Raw genomic sequence first — 15,897 nt, 5'->3', positions numbered from 1 at the left:
TTGGCACCCTCGGCAAGATTTGTTTTGGCACCCCCTTATATGGCATTTTTTTAATATACCAAGTTATTGATATTTACATTATTGTTATGTTATTAATATCAGAATTATTTTTAACACTTGTATAGTGGTCATCATACCAACAAAGATTCTTTACATAAGGAGAAAACATTATATAGGTAAAAGGGTTTAACATCCACATGTAAAAGAACACAAACAAGTAAATAAAATCCAATCTAAATATACATCTGAGTAACAGGAAAAAATTACAAATTCTTAATATTATTAGAGTAAGGCATTGCACAAAAAGCAACAAGATAAATATGAAAGGCTTATCCTAAATATATTTAAAAAAACCTAACAAACCAAGCAATAATTGAACTGAAAAAGCTGCAGCTTGAAGACTTTAGTGTATACCTAAACTTTGCTACAAAAAAGCGATTTAAAGTGCCTTCTAGTGAAGGTTTGGCTCAATAAAGTATCCTTTTTAATTTAAATACGTATGACTAAAATGTTTTGCTATTGACATTCACATTTTGTGAAAAGATCAAAAACGTTCAGATTTAACATTACAATGTTAAAATTGCAGTAATGAACACATGAACTTAAACAATTGCAGTTCGCAGAGGTCTTTCACAGAGAGACTATTTAGTGGAAATAGTGTAATTTTTCTGGTGGTACTTTAGAAAGCAACATTAACCAACACAAGCTAGAAAAGCACCATCCATCCATTCTTCAGCCCAGCCTCACAAGTTCATTCTCCTGGTTTTCCTACCAGCGAAGTCATTGAGGATAAAAATTTCCTCAGTGCAACTGAAAGAGAGAAAAAAAGAATTTGAACCCACTGGCTTGTCGATCACGTTAACCAAGTCATAGGATATGCATGATGGGCCCTATTCTCCCGTCTGGACTACGCGCCTCTCTCCTGTGCATATTCTCTGGTCTAGGTTCCTGACACGCCCACTGCACGTAAATCAACCAAAAGCGCATAGTCGGTTAATGAAGGTGGTCTGAAGCAAAGGAAGCGGACTGGGCCATGATGTCATTATTTTTGGGCTGTCTAGAAATCACGGAACACATAGTTTTCCTAACGCTTGTAAATGTCATTGAAAAATGATAAAGCTCACTTTTAATTTTAAATGCTTCATTGATAAACACTGTAACAGGTTGATTTGATCAGATTACTGCATTGTGAGCCACAGTTAAAATCTCTCTTTCCTTCCTCATATTAACATTTGTTTGTGTGGAAAGCCTGATTTTATTAACTTCTTACATTCCTGCATTTCCATTCCATTCCTTTCGTCAGTCTATCATTCTCCATTTGCATCACATGACCCACTCGCTCAAGCACTTGCTTCTCAATCTTCCACCTTATAGACTTCACTCCCAGTCGCTTTCTTACATCCCACATGTTCACCCCTCTCGCCTGCATTTGTCTCAGTGGCTCACCATTCCTGTTATTCCATACATACCTGTAGCACTTGTCCATTTATCTCTGCAACCTATTCATCTCTCTCACATACCACACTCGCGCCTCACAATCAAACTGCTCTCCACACACACCTCCACCACTCTCCCCTGACACCTTTTTGATATTCTTGACCCTTTCAACCATCCTTTCACTCTTTACTACAAACCACCTGCTCACCTAATCCTATTTCTCACATCCACCTCTGAACTCACCAAACTTCCTAATATTATGATCTCGTCACCCTTGTCCGTACCAAACTCAAGCACCACCTCCTTATCCTCATTATTTCTCTCTTCTCATTTATTCACCCCTTCATCTATCTCTCCTTTCAACCCCACAATCGTGTCATCTGCAAACAGAGCCAGAGACACTTTCACACTCACCGCTTCCGAACTACCTTTCTCCCACACACAATCCCCCAGGTACCCATCTCCACGTCACCCCCACCTCACCTCCTACTCTCCCCCTGTCTTCCTCCACCTGCCTCATCACCGCCTGGTGATAAACATTCTCTCAACCCCCTCGCTGGCAACCAAATCTCACTCAAACCTTCATTCCCTTTCACCCTATACTCAATCGTCGCATGCAAATCAATGATCGTTTCCAGACACCCCCCTTTCGTTCCATACCTTTCCAACAACTTCCACAGACCAGGCGTACTCACTCTCGGATATGCTTTTCTCAAATCTAGCAACTGGCCATTCATCATCATTCATCCCTTTATTTTCTCGTCCTTCCATCCATTTCTTGTAGTCCTCCACATCCTCCTGCATTCTTACCATCATTTGCACCACATCCGCCGTCGACCTACCCTTCCTGAACTTCGCTTGCTACTCATCCAACAAACCCAAATGTTCTGCCCACCATGCAACCCTCTTTGCTATCACTCTCCCTAAAATCCTGCTTCCCATACTCAACAGACACACACCCCTATAGATGTTTCTATCATTCCTGTCTCCTTTCTTAAACAAAGGCACCATCAACCCCACTTTCAGAGATTCATTCCATCTGCCCGCTCTCTTCTCAAACATCTGTCTCACCATCTGTATCACCCTCTCTTTCACTTCACCATATGGCATCCTAATATATCTAATTCTCAGTCGATCATCACCAGGCACTGATTCTTTCATCTCGTTCATTGCTTCCTCAATCTCCTCCCTTTCAGGAATCTCGTTCAGCATCTTATTCACCTCTTTCGCTCTCTCATCCTCATGCAGATCTGTTGCTCCATTCACCGCCTCTTCAATCTTATTCGGTTCCTCCTCATACCTCTCACTCATCACCCTTTGGAAATGCGCTTTATATTAATTCACTGTTATATTTGCACTCTCCGGAACCTTACATCCTTTACTTCCAATCTTTCTCAAGCACTTATACATCTCAACCACCCTGCTAGTCTCACTCGCTTCCTGACACTCTCTTATTCTCTCTCCAACATTCTTCCTCCAACCTCCTCAACCACTTCATCAGCTATTTCCTCGCCTCCTTCACTTCCTCTCTTGCTTCCACCATCTCGCCCTCCATTCTCTCATCAGTCTCAGCCTTCTTCTGTTACCCACATGTTGTACCATCTCATTCCTCTTTCTCATCGCCACTCTTATTCTCTCATTCAGCATATTCAACTCCTCTTCATGTCCAATCGCCCATGGGTTTTCGACCCCCTTTTTATGTACTCCACACACTTTTTTCACTGCCTCCGTCATCATTCAGACTCTTCTACACATGTGGGTGATCCTGTGAGTGGAGAGTGGAGGACAAGTGGTAGCAGGCGACAACAGCTTGTTGGACATTGGCGGTCTCAGCAAAGCACAAGCTAGCCGGGCTGCACTCTCAGCTCGATATGATTTCAAGTCATTCCTCCTGACACCACAGGGACTTGTTCCCTGGCAGGAGAATGTACTCAGAAAAGGTATGCTGAGCACAGTTTTTATTACAACACACTGTAACAAAGGAAATAAAATATGCAAAAAAAAGAATTGCACTTGTTTGTGACCTCTGTTCTTTCTCAGTATTCTCATAAAGCACTTGATAGATTTTACATTTGACTGCATCAATTTTGTGTACTTCAATGAATTCTAGCATGTCTGCAACAACAGATCCAAACCTTGTGTGTGCTTTGTCCTTAAAGGTGGCTCTCTCTTTCTCAATATTTACTAATCTTTTTCAAGCATGTCAGCATCCCTCTTTCTCCTCTTCAACTCTGGTCCTGGCAACACACTCCATTAGGCACTCTTTTTATCTGAGCAGAAAGGCAGAAGACATGTATATACCGTAATTTCCGGGCTATAAAGCGCACTGTTTTATTCGCCGCATGACAATGAATTAGCAATTTTCTAAGAAAAAATTACACAAATGCCACAGCCTAACAGAGACCGCATTCTATTGGCTGATGAGCACTGAGGAAATTTGACGATGTCCTCAATGACTTCGCTGGTAGGAAAACCAGGAGAATAAACTTAACCGGGCTGTTCTGATCTCCACTCCGTCTGTCCATCAGCCTCAGAGTCGAGAGCGCCGATCAATCCTGAACAAACATAATGTGGTGATTTTACAACTTTATGTTGTTTATCTTTCTATTACAAACTGGCTGACTTTTACTTCATCCCCACTGCTATTGCAGCGGGCGCTCTCTCTCTCTCTCTCTCTCTCTCTCTCTCTCTCTCTCTCTCTCTCTCTCTCTCTCTCTCTCTCTCTCTCTCTGACAAAATTTCTCTGTGTCGTTGCTATGATGAGGTAGTGTGCATCATGGCAAACTGCGTGATCAGAATGATTCAGTGCGAGCAAGAACGATTTAATGTGAACAGTTTCATTGTTCCACCTGGTCTATTGTGATGGAGCTCAATTTTGTGGCGGCATGAAGCTTATAAAACCAGTAAAAATCCACAATTTAGCCGCGTCATTGTTCAAAGAGTGAGAAAAAAGTAGCGGCTTATAGTCTGGAAATTGCCAATATCATGATTGAAGATCAGTAATCTAGATAACGGCCCGATATTTGGTGCTTGACGGAGTTCTGCGCTCTCTGAGTGCTGTTGTCAGGATTCATTTTTATAATTCTGTTGGATTGTTTGCCCAACCTAGCCTGTAGTCCTCATATAGCAATAGATGTTTCATTCTAACAGATGCCCGAATAAAGAGGTAATACTTATCCCATCAATGGTAATAGCATTATGGCTGTCAGTGTGTAGCTATATTTGTACTAAATCAATGACTTTTCTCTTTGATGACAAGAAACCCAAGGTTTATGACCTCTTCTTATTAGCAGGAAATTTCACAGATGAATTGATCTTGGATTCCTGTTACAACTTTACCTGCAGTTGTAAATATAGCTGTCATAGTAGAATGATGGTACTTCTTGCGACTGATTGGCAGCTGGCCATATGATAAAATGTTACTCATTGTATAACTGGCTGAACCAGATTCTTCACCCACTATCTGTTGTTATGAATGAACTTTTCCTTACTTACCTCTATATGTATTTATGTTCTCCAACATTTTCCTACCACAGGCACATTTAAATTAGTTAGGAGTAGTATTTAATAATATTATTTTTGATGAAGTCATAGTGCATATGCTACTGTGCAGGCTGGCCAATGTCCAGTGTTTGGAATAACGGCGTTATGTAACGGCGTTTGTTTTTCAGTAGCGGGGTAATCTAACTAATTACTTTTTACGCCGTTACAACGCCGTTATTGTTACTGAACATTAAAGGCGGTGCGTTACGTGCATTGATTGAATAAACTTTTATCCGAAAGCATCCCCGGCTACTGACTCAGCTGTTGTGAGGAGGTGGGTTAAAAACAAGGTGAGCGATTATGATTGGCTTAGGCGGCGTCATGTTTCATGGTAGCCAATCAGAGCCAGTGTTTTTACACATGTGCCAGCAAGAGGAGGCGGCTTAAAAACAAGGTGAGCGATTATGATTGGCTAAGGCGAGGTGCCAACACACACACACAGAGCAGATTGGATGAATCAAGCAGAGATGGTGAGCGTGGAGCAATCTGATGAAAAGTTGACATTTTTAAGGTGACGATACAAACACTACTTTATATTAATTGTGGTCAAAGGCAAGAACTTGTATGTGAAGTGTTCATTATATCCAGGAGAGAAGATGTTGTCGACATCCGTTGTAAGCAACTCAAAATGAATGAAGCACCTCACGACACACGCATCTAAAAAATGTGAATTATTTGACATAGAGCAACATTTTTTTTTTTTTTTTTTTAATAGTAACGTAAATAGTTACTGTCCTTGGTAATTAGTTACTTTTATTATAGAGTAATTTAGTTACTAACGCAGTTACTTTTTTGAACAAGTAGTGAGTAACTATAACTAATTACTTTTTTAAAGTAACGTTCCCAACACTGCCAATGTCACATAGATCTGGTTTTCCAGTTCAACTGGTTTACATTTTATATAAAACAACAGATGAAAACCACCACAACAGGAGCATTTTTGAAGTGTCACTGTTAAAGAAATGCACAATCTGCCGCACAATTGAATGCTACCTGCTACTAGCCGTGCTGATGCACATCACGCTGGCACAAGCATGCAATGGAGCTGCAGACAGTGAGTGAGACGATGGCTGCTTGAGAGAAAACTAGCGATGTCTGAAAATACTTTCCCATAACAAAAGTCAGTGTTATGCAAACTGCACATCACAAAGCTTTCATACTGTAATTCAACCTGGTCGAAGTGGAACAACAAAGAAGAGCACCTGGACGTCGGCTTGTGTGCTCACCTGATGTTAGCAAAGGCAGCCTAGCTCAGCAAGCTAACGTTAGCGTTTCATCTTTGTTTGGGACAGATGTATGAACCTGTACGTGTGCGTGTGTGTATATTTGTGCTCGTTTGCGTGCATGAATAGGCACGAGAGAGCGAGTGTATTGGAGGTTTTTAAATGTTTTAATCTTGACGTTTTAATCTGCTAAATATTACATGGCTGCATGTTAGATTAGTCAGAGCTTCATTTGGAAATGCTATAAACTGATTCCAGTGGTCATTGGTTTGTTTTCAGTGTGATTTGCTCCATTTCATTCTTCATTGAAGAGATACCTTGATGTACAGCTACTTGTCTCTTATGCTGTGCACAAAATCTCAGTAGTATTAACTAATAACTTGCTTTGCAGATTATGTTTCAAGATGTTATTAAATGCACTCAGACAATGTTATGCCCTTGTAGAATATTTTGTGCTTGGATTAGCCTGATGTAGTCGATAAGGAAACATCAGTGTCGTCGGCACAGTTTAGCAACATCCCTATTACTAACTTTTAAATGCAATACTTCTTGATGATAGTACATTTAAAAGCAGACCAACAAATAAAATGGATACCAGTTCTTGTCACAATAGTGTATTTGTCTGGTGATCTTGCTTTCACAAAGCAGCCTTTTCTATTTGTTTGTAAAATTATTTAACTGATATTTTACCTATTCATTTCAAGGCTCTGAAACTGTGTTTATGACCTTAGGTGTTTGTGTACTATTAATGGATACATTAAAGAGAAAACATGATTGCATGTCAGCAGAGAAACCCAAATGTTGGCTCTGCACCCCTGATATGCAGTGTGGTGGTTTGGGTCTCATGCACCTTATCTTCCTGCTCGAGATTATATACTATATTGAGCCAAAAATGGGGAATTTTTGTTGGCACAGTTGGAATAAGACTTGAAGAAAAAGATAAAGACAGTAGGAGAGCTACAGTACATAAGGAATGGGGATTCCTGGCTCAGTGTCTGTTTACAGTTTCCACATATAATATTAATAATAATATTATTATTAATAATAATAATAATAATAATAATACATCAAATTTGTATAGCGCTTTTTTGGACACTCAAAGACGCTTTACATGAGGAATAAAACAAAAAAAGACAATCAAAGACACTTTACATGGGGAGTAAAACAAAAAAGAGGTTTATGGTAAAGCCAGTTTGAACAGGTGGGTTTTTAGTAATGATTTGATGTTTGGTAGTGAGTCAGAGTTTCTGATGGCCGATGGAAGTAATTTCCAAAGGGTGGGGGCAGCAATGACAAAGGCTCGGCCCCCCAAGGTCCAGCGGTTAGTGTGTGTGATGGGAGTGAGGCCGCGGGTGGCTTGATGTTGTTGCAGGAGCTCGGTGAGGTAGGACGGGGCCAGGTTATGGAGGGACTTGTAGGTGAGGAGGAGGAGCTTGCATTGAATGCGGTACTGAACGGGCAGCCAGTGGAGCTGTTGGAGGATGGGGATGACAGGGCTTTATTACAACGCTTGACCCACAGCAAATGTTTGGCATTCCTTCTTGTTGAAGGCGTTTCCTACCAATATGTTAAGCTCCAGTTTTTGCTTGTTCAAACTTTTTGTTGTTTGCAAATGATTTACTGTCTTTCAGGTTCAAATAGGTATATGTTTGAACTATCCTAATAGATGGCTGAAAAGTTTGAAATATATAAAAAAAGATTTTTTTAATACAAAGCACAGAGAAAAGTAGATTTTTAAAGACATCTCAGTTAGGGATAAATAAAATGCTGTGTACAGTATTCATACTTCGAACTTAAGAAATTTAATTCAGATGCTTACTTCCTGGTCATTCAAAGGTGACCGATGGCAGGTTAACATGAATCAATAGCACAGTGCGAAGATAAGAGGATAAGAAGGTGAACTGTGATCTTGCACAGTAATGACTTTCCTCTGTCACGTTTTGTGTTTGCACTTTTTCACTAAAGGGTGTGACTGTGTTTACCAAAGTCTGTGTCAACCTAAACATTATCATTTGCTGTCATATGAAGGCGTTACACACATTGGTTCAGCCCATGTGTAGCTCTGCTGTGATTTCTCTGCTTTAAGCTTGACACTTTGTTCTGGCAAAAAGCTAAACGCTGGCTTTGACACACCGCATGTTTTTTTTACAGGCATTTTCACCTCCTTCCTCTGTTGTGATATGACAGTGCAGCTGACTCACGAGGAAAACCTGAGCGCCACAGCAGACGGTTGACATCTGGACAAGTAAGATTTGTTGCAATAGTTTGTAGCTGTCTGATCCTGAGCGTATGAAGTAACTTAGCACACCAACATGTGGAAGAATCTATTGTTTTTTTTAATTATTATTTTTACTTAAAAAGAGGGGTGGAGTCAAAGTCAATTAAGAATTAATTTAGTTAATTCTAGTGAAAACCTCCATTAGCACATAAGCAGTATGTCTGTTTTGATAGTTATGACATGGTAAAGGAAGGAAAGGACTTGTTTGGTCATCTAGTCCCTACTTATCTCACTATCTGTCTTAATGGAATGCAGTCATGATTGCACCAGTCCTTCAACTTTGTGATGCACATGTTACAGGATCATTCCGTAGGTGATTTATGTCTAGTGTCCACAACTAAAACCTTCATGTGTATCATGAGTGGTCCATGTCTTACAGCGGCAGTAGCTCAGTCCGTAGAGACATGGGTTGGAAACCGGAGGGTGGCCTGTTTGTGCATGTGTGTGATTCGGGCCTGTGTGTGTGAGAAGCATGTCCCTAAAAAAATAACAGAGTGTAACATAATTTCCCTTCAGGGATTAATAAAGTAATTAAAATTAAATTAAAAAAATTTTAAAAAAAATTAAAAATTTAAATTATTTTGCTATCACAATATGAACAGCTGCATATTACCAATTATTTCACAGGGCAAAGGCTCTCATGTGGCCATACCAGCCTGTCATTGTCCGATTTCAGAAGCTAAGCAGGTCTGGGCCTGGTTAGTAGTTGGATGGGAGACCACTGAGAATTCCAGGTGCCACAGTGGGGGACAGTCGTTCTAGTGGTATCTGTCATTGTGTCCTTGGGCAGACACTTCACCCACATTGCCTAGTATAAATGTAGCGTGAGTGAGTGTTGGTGGTGGTTGGATGGGCCGATGGCACACTATGCCAGCCTCGCTTCCGTCAGTCTGCCCCAGGGCAGCTGTGGCTACAATAGTAGCGTACCACCATAAAGTGTGGAATGAAAGAAAAATCCCTTAATTCTGCAAAGCGTCTTTGAGTGGCCAAAAAAGCACTATATAAAATGGATGTATTATTAGGGTGCCAGGGACAAGCAGTGCTAGGAACCCTATTGTAATTGCTCTGGTTTTTATTATTATTATATTTCCCTCGGCAAAAGTGAAGCGGTTGGGTCCCGACCCTTCCGTGTACCTAGGACGCAAAAACTCATATGTCCGCAAGACCGATTTTTACCAAATTTGGTGGGTATGATCTTGGGTCACTCCTGAGGCCATATCTCAAAGTTATTCGCGATTGGTCAAAGTGGGCGTGGCTTATTACATCACAACATTCAAATAAACATTTATTTTAGCTGAATTATTTTGTTGAGGGTGGGAAATTTACAGGGAAGATATAGAACACCACACAAACCACCCATACCAATAATTGCACCACTAGGTGGGCGCCATAATCTCAAATACATTTTGGTCTTTAACTTTCACATTTTGATTCACAACTTCATTAACTTCATATCCATGTGTTCCCTACATAGAGTCACATCTTCCGACTTAGGCCACGGACACTCCCACGGCATATTGCTCTTTATACGTCACTACACATCAAAAACCTACTTTTTCGAACTCCTCCTTGGGGCCGTGTCCAATTAGCGTGAAACTTGGCACGTAGAGTCTTCATTTGGACCTGATCACCAAGTTCAGCAAAAAATTTTGTTTGTGCAAAATATGCGCAAATTATTAACAAGTAAATTTTTCTAGCTAGCTATAAAAACACAAACTGGTGCATATCTTAGTCATAATAAATGCTAACAACCACAAATCTAAGATCCGTGGTTGGCATGTGACTGTGGGGGTATGAGCAAAATTTGAATAATTTAGGCCACAAGGGGGCGCTGTAAATATGGGATATGTATATCTCTTAAATGGCAACACTGATTTTTACCAAACTTTGTGGGTATGACTTTGGGTTGCTCTTGAGACCATATCTTAATGTTAATCGTGATTGGTCAAAGTGGGCGTGGCTTATTACAACATAACATATAAATAAACAAACATTTATTTCAGCTGAAGTATTATGTTGAGGGCTGTGAAATTTACAAGTCACATATAGAAGAGTACACACCAAAAGGTGCGCCACTAGGTGGCAGTATAAATGCATTTTGGCCTGTAACTTTCACATTTTAAATCACATCTTCCAAAACTTAATATCCACTTGTTCACTGCAAATGGCACGTTGGCCTGTGTCCTGATGCTCGCCCCAAGCCTGTCATCCTTTGTGACGCACTTCCACGGGCTTTGCAAAACCTGGGGGTCGAGTCGCATGGGAAGGCTTGGCCCCCTTTCATAACTGCTTGCAGTTCTATTTATTATTATAGTTACCTTTTATTTTTCCTTGGGTGCGAGGGAGGGTGGTGCCCTTTGGAGGGTGGGTCCAGACACCTCCTTGTACCTTGGACGCAAAAAATCACATATATTCGTCAGCAGGTGACGCTATACCAAGGTCAAGAAGTTTTGGCCTCGTTTTGGCCTACAACTCCCACACTGTATGTCGCACATTAAAGAACTTAATATCCACAGATTCTCTGAATAACACTGAATCTCCTGGGCTAGGCCACTCCCATTTCCGCCTATAGTTTTGTCGGAGCAAAATTGCGAAAACTGGAAACTTAGAGTATGTTGTGGAAAATATTAATGAGTTAAATTTTCTAACTTGCTATAAAAATGAAAACTGGTGCATATCTCAGACAAAATAATTGCTAACACCACCAAATCTGAGATCCTTGGTTGGCATGTGACTGTGGGGGTATGAGCAATATTTGAAAAATGTAGGCCACTAGTGGGCGCTGCAAATATGGGATATTTATATCTCTTAATTGGCAAGACCGATTTTTACCAAATTTAGTGGGTATGACATTGGGTCGCTCCTGAAGCCATATCTCGAAGTTAATCGCGATTAATGCAAACGCGTTTTGGCCTGTAACTTTCACATTTTTAATCACATCTTCATAAACTTTATATCCACGTGTTCCTTAAATAGAGGCGCGTCTTCTGACATAGGCCACGCCCACTCCCACATCATATTTCTCTTTGTAAGTCATTGCACGTCAAAAACTTACTTTTTTGAACTCGTCCTCGTGTTTAAGCTCCATCTGCACCAAATTTTGCACATACAAAACTCCAGACTCTCCTGATCGCCCCAAGCCCGTCATCCTTCGTGACGTACTTGTGCTTTGAGTGTCTATGAAAAAGCAATGCATTATTATTATTATTATTATTCTGTGGCGCACACAACTTTTTTGATCTGGTTCTTTGGGGAGCACACTAGGTGTTGCACATGAGGATTTTTTCTGTAACCCACCTTACAGGAGGAACAAAAAAGATATGTGGATAATATGACATCCTGTTTTTATTCATTTTCAGTTGAATTTCAAGTCCAACTATGTCAGGGACCGAGGGTCAAAGTAGGAACACACCAAAGCAACTCAAGTTTACGGCTTTTATTTAGCCAAAAAATAATGTTAACAGAAGGAACAAACTGAACTCCAACTGAACATGACACAACCCAGCAGACCTACCAAATGACACACAGGGGGAACATTTAAGCTGGCTGATCAGACCAAACATGAAGGGGGTGACTAGACAGACACATTACAGACATAATTAGATACATAAATTGGTAAGTAAATTAGCTAAATCTAAATAAGCAAATAATATTTGGCAAGTAAAATACATTGACAAATAATATTAGCAAATTATGTATAAACTGTAAATAATTAACTTAAATTGACATTCCAGATCTCCCCTCATGTCCTGCCATGGTTCAGGCCATAGGGGTGGAGCCTGGAAGTTACACCCTGGAGCTGAATGAGTGACAGCTGTCCAGTGTGTGGGCAGGGTCAGCCCTCACATACCCCCCCTCTTCAAAATCTTCACTGTGGCTGCGGGAGAGGTAGTCGGCTGTGTGGTTCTCTTTTCCGGGGATGTGCTGGACAACAAATCGGAAGGGCTGCATGGCTATGTACCATTTTGTGATCCTTCCATTGGTGTCCTGCATCTTTTCTAGCCACGGCAGGGCCTTGTGGTCTGTCTGCAAGATGAACTGCCTTCCCAGGAGGTAATATTTGAAGGAGTCCAGCGCCCATTTGATGGCCAGAGCTTCCTTTTCAATAGTTGCATATCTCACCTCCCGGGGGAACAGCTTGCGGCTGATATACGCAACTGGGTGTCGGTCTTCAGGCGGTCCTTGCAGCAGCACAGCTCCAATACCCCGAGCTGATGCATCTGTTTGCAAAACAAAGTCTTTGTCAAAATCTGGGCAGAGCAATACAGGATCTTTACTTAATGCTTGTTGAAGGTCCTTGAAAGCTGCAATTCTCTCCTCCGTCCACTTCAGCTGGTTAGGTTGCCGAGAGCCCGTCATGTCGGTCAGCAGAGCAGCTCTGGCAGAGAAGTGCGGTATAAACCGATGGTAAAATCCAGCCACTCCTAGGAAGGACCTCAACTGCTTCCTGGTTTGTGGCAAAGGACATGCTGAAATTGCTTTAATTTTGTGAACTTGTGGTTTGATTACCCCACCTCCAATCACAAAGCCAAGGTACTGCGTCTCAGTCTGAGCCAGAGAGCACTTTGCTGGGTTTATTGTGAGTCCAGCTGCCTGTAGAGCCCCCAGAATATTAGCCAGATGCTCCACATGTTCCTCCCAGGTTGTACTGAAAATCACAATGTCATCGAGATAAGCACAGGCATAATCCGAGTGACCACACAGTACCTGGTCCATCAATCGTTGGTAGTTAGCGGGGGCGCCATGGAGACCAAATGGGAGTACCATGAACTCCAACAATCCCCATGGTGTGCGGAAGGCGGTCAACTCCTGTGACTGCTGAGAGAGGGGAACCTGCCAATAACCTTTGCAGAAATCAATAGTGATCAGGTATTTGGCCTTCCTCAATCGTCCAATCAGGTCATCGACTTGGGGGGTTGGATAACAGTCAAATTTTGATATTGAGTTCAAGTACCTGAAGTCGATACAAAATTTGATAGTCCCATCCTTCTTAGGTACCAGCACCACAGGGTTACACCATTTGCTTTTGGATGGCTGAATGATTCCCAAGGATAGTATGAGATCCACTTCTTTCTTCAATGCCACCAGGAGGCACTCAGGTATCCTGTAACTTTTACACTTAATTGGTGCATCAGGTTTCAACACAATGGTATGCTCCACCATATTTGTTCGACCAGGATATTCAGAAAATATAGTGTCATCAATAAGAGCCTTTACCTGGGCCTGTTGTTCTTCAGTAAGGTGAGCTATATCCAAGTGGGAACTTGCAATTGAAGGCAGGTATTGATCATCCACTTCCTCATCTTCCTCCACCCTCTGGATCAGTATCACCTCTGCCATTTTCTCCTCTCTGGAAAACCACTCTTTGAGAAGGTTAACATGAAGGATTTTTTTAGAATGATTACGGCCAGGCATATAGACCTCATATGTAGTAGGACCCATTTTTCTTGTGATTTCATAGGGCCCTTGCCACTTTGCCAGGAGTTTGCTGTCACTGATAGGCAACATGACCAATACTTTGTTTCCAGGCTCAAAGTTTCTGTGGCGCGCTTTGTGATCGTACCACACTTTTTGGTCATGTTGTGTCGCCTTCATGTTCTCCTGGGCCAGCTCGCTCATCTTCTGCAGCTTCTCTCGCATCTGCATGACATAAGAAACAACATTAAGGGGCTCCCCTCTCCCCTGACTCCCCTCCCATGTCTCCTTTAACAAGACAATGGACCTCTCACTTCATGTCCATATAAAAGTTCAAAGGGAGAAAACCCAGATGAGGCTTGAGGTACCTCCCTATAAGCAAAAAGGAGGTAAGGGAGCCACTGATCCCAGTCGGAACCAGTGTCATTCACAAACTTACGGAGCATTTGTTTGAATGTTTGGTTGAAACGCTCTGTCAATCCGTCCGTTTGTGGGTGGTAAGGGGTTGTCCGTATACTGCGAATGCCCAGCAATTTGTAGACCTCCTTCAAAAGTTCAGACATGAAGTTAGTTCCTTGATCAGTTAAAATTTCACTCGGAAAACCCACTCTGGAGAATAACTGAATTAGGGAAAAGGCCACAGTTTTTGCTTTAACATTTCGAAGAGGGAATGCTTCTGGATATTTTGTGGCATAATCAGTGATTACCAACATGAACCGATTCCCTGATTTGCTTCTTTCTACTGGACCAACCACATCCATGCCAAGGCACTCGAACGGAGTTGAAATTGTTGAGAGAGGCTGGAGCGGAGCTTTAGCTGGAGCTCTAATTGTGGTCTTTTGACACTCAGGACAGCTTCTACAAAATTGAGCAACAGCAGAGCATAGGTCAGGCCAATAAAAATGCCGCTTGATACGTGCCATGGTCTTATGTTTCCCCAGGTGGCCAGCCCAAGGAATAGAATGGCCCAAGGTGAGTATAACTTCTCGGACAGTTCTTGGCACAACTAGCTGTTTGAATTGACCTTGCTGACGATATAAAATGCCATTTTGTAGGAAAAACTCGTTCTCTGTCTCCATTGAATCAGCTTTCAGCTCCAGTTTTTCTTTAGCCTTTAGAAGCAACTTGGACAGGTTTGGATCATTCTGCTGCATTTCAATAATATTGGTTGGAAGTCTATAGCCCAAGGGCAAGTGTGAATTGGGCTCACCTGGTGCCTTGACAACAGTGCGCTGGAATTTTTCTTGTCTTCTGACTGCGGGGCTTTCTGGATTTTCCGGGTTTTGTCTCCAGCTCTGCATCAAAAAAAGGTAAAGCACTGAGAACAGGAGATTCGTCACACCTTTTAGACTGCGCCCTTGTTACGACATTGCAGGTTTTTGTTGGTTTTATTAAATCATACAAGATTGGCAGATCTTCACCGAGAACCACTGGAAATGGTAGGTTATCGGCTACTCCAACACTTATCAGGTAATACTGCCCTTGGATTTCAATATACACATCAGCAGTAGGATAAGGTTTCTCGTCACCATGAACACAGCAAATGGGGATGGTGTCCTTAGTGCAGATGAGATTACGAGGAACATAGTTCAGATGCACTAGTGTCTGAGTACTGCCAGTGTCCACCAGAGCTTTCGCCTTCTTCCCATTCACCTTCACTGAAATTACTTTTGTATTTGTTATCGTCTTTTCCTTACATGTCAAAGTTTGTTGTGGAACAAAACACATTTGTGTTAATCTTGTGGGGTTCTTCAGACACACCGGCTTAGTGTGGCCCTCTTGCCCGCACAAATAACAGATTGGTTTTTTGTTAGATTTTGGCATAACGGGTGTCGTTGGCCCAGTTGACTGACCTTTTCCAGGCATTTTACACATGCTGGGTGTTACTCTCTGGTGATGCGGTGGAGGAAGCCTTCGAGCCTCTCTCGCAGTTTTCCATGCTGCATTTGTCCGCTGCTGATTTTTCTTCCGGGCCAAAACAAACACCTCTGCCAAGGTAGC

General features: G+C 41.8%; 1 protein-coding gene across 4 annotated transcripts in view; it reads left to right on the top strand.

The window, feature by feature from the left end:
* LOC114469284 (trichohyalin) overlaps positions 1-15,897 on the top strand; it is a 131,301-nt gene that overhangs the window by 17,579 nt on the left and 97,825 nt on the right. For all 4 annotated transcript variants that reach the window (XR_003674751.1, XM_028456630.1, XM_028456629.1 and 1 more), the window contains exon 2: positions 8,355-8,448. The gene's annotated coding sequence lies outside the window, so the exon portion shown is untranslated. The remainder of the gene's footprint in view (positions 1-8,354; positions 8,449-15,897) is intronic.

This window comes from Gouania willdenowi, chromosome 9, assembly GCF_900634775.1.
Source record: "Gouania willdenowi chromosome 9, fGouWil2.1, whole genome shotgun sequence".
Classification (NCBI taxonomy): Eukaryota; Metazoa; Chordata; class Actinopteri; order Blenniiformes; family Gobiesocidae; genus Gouania; species Gouania willdenowi.
This window is presented reverse-complemented; position numbering and strand designations above follow the sequence as displayed.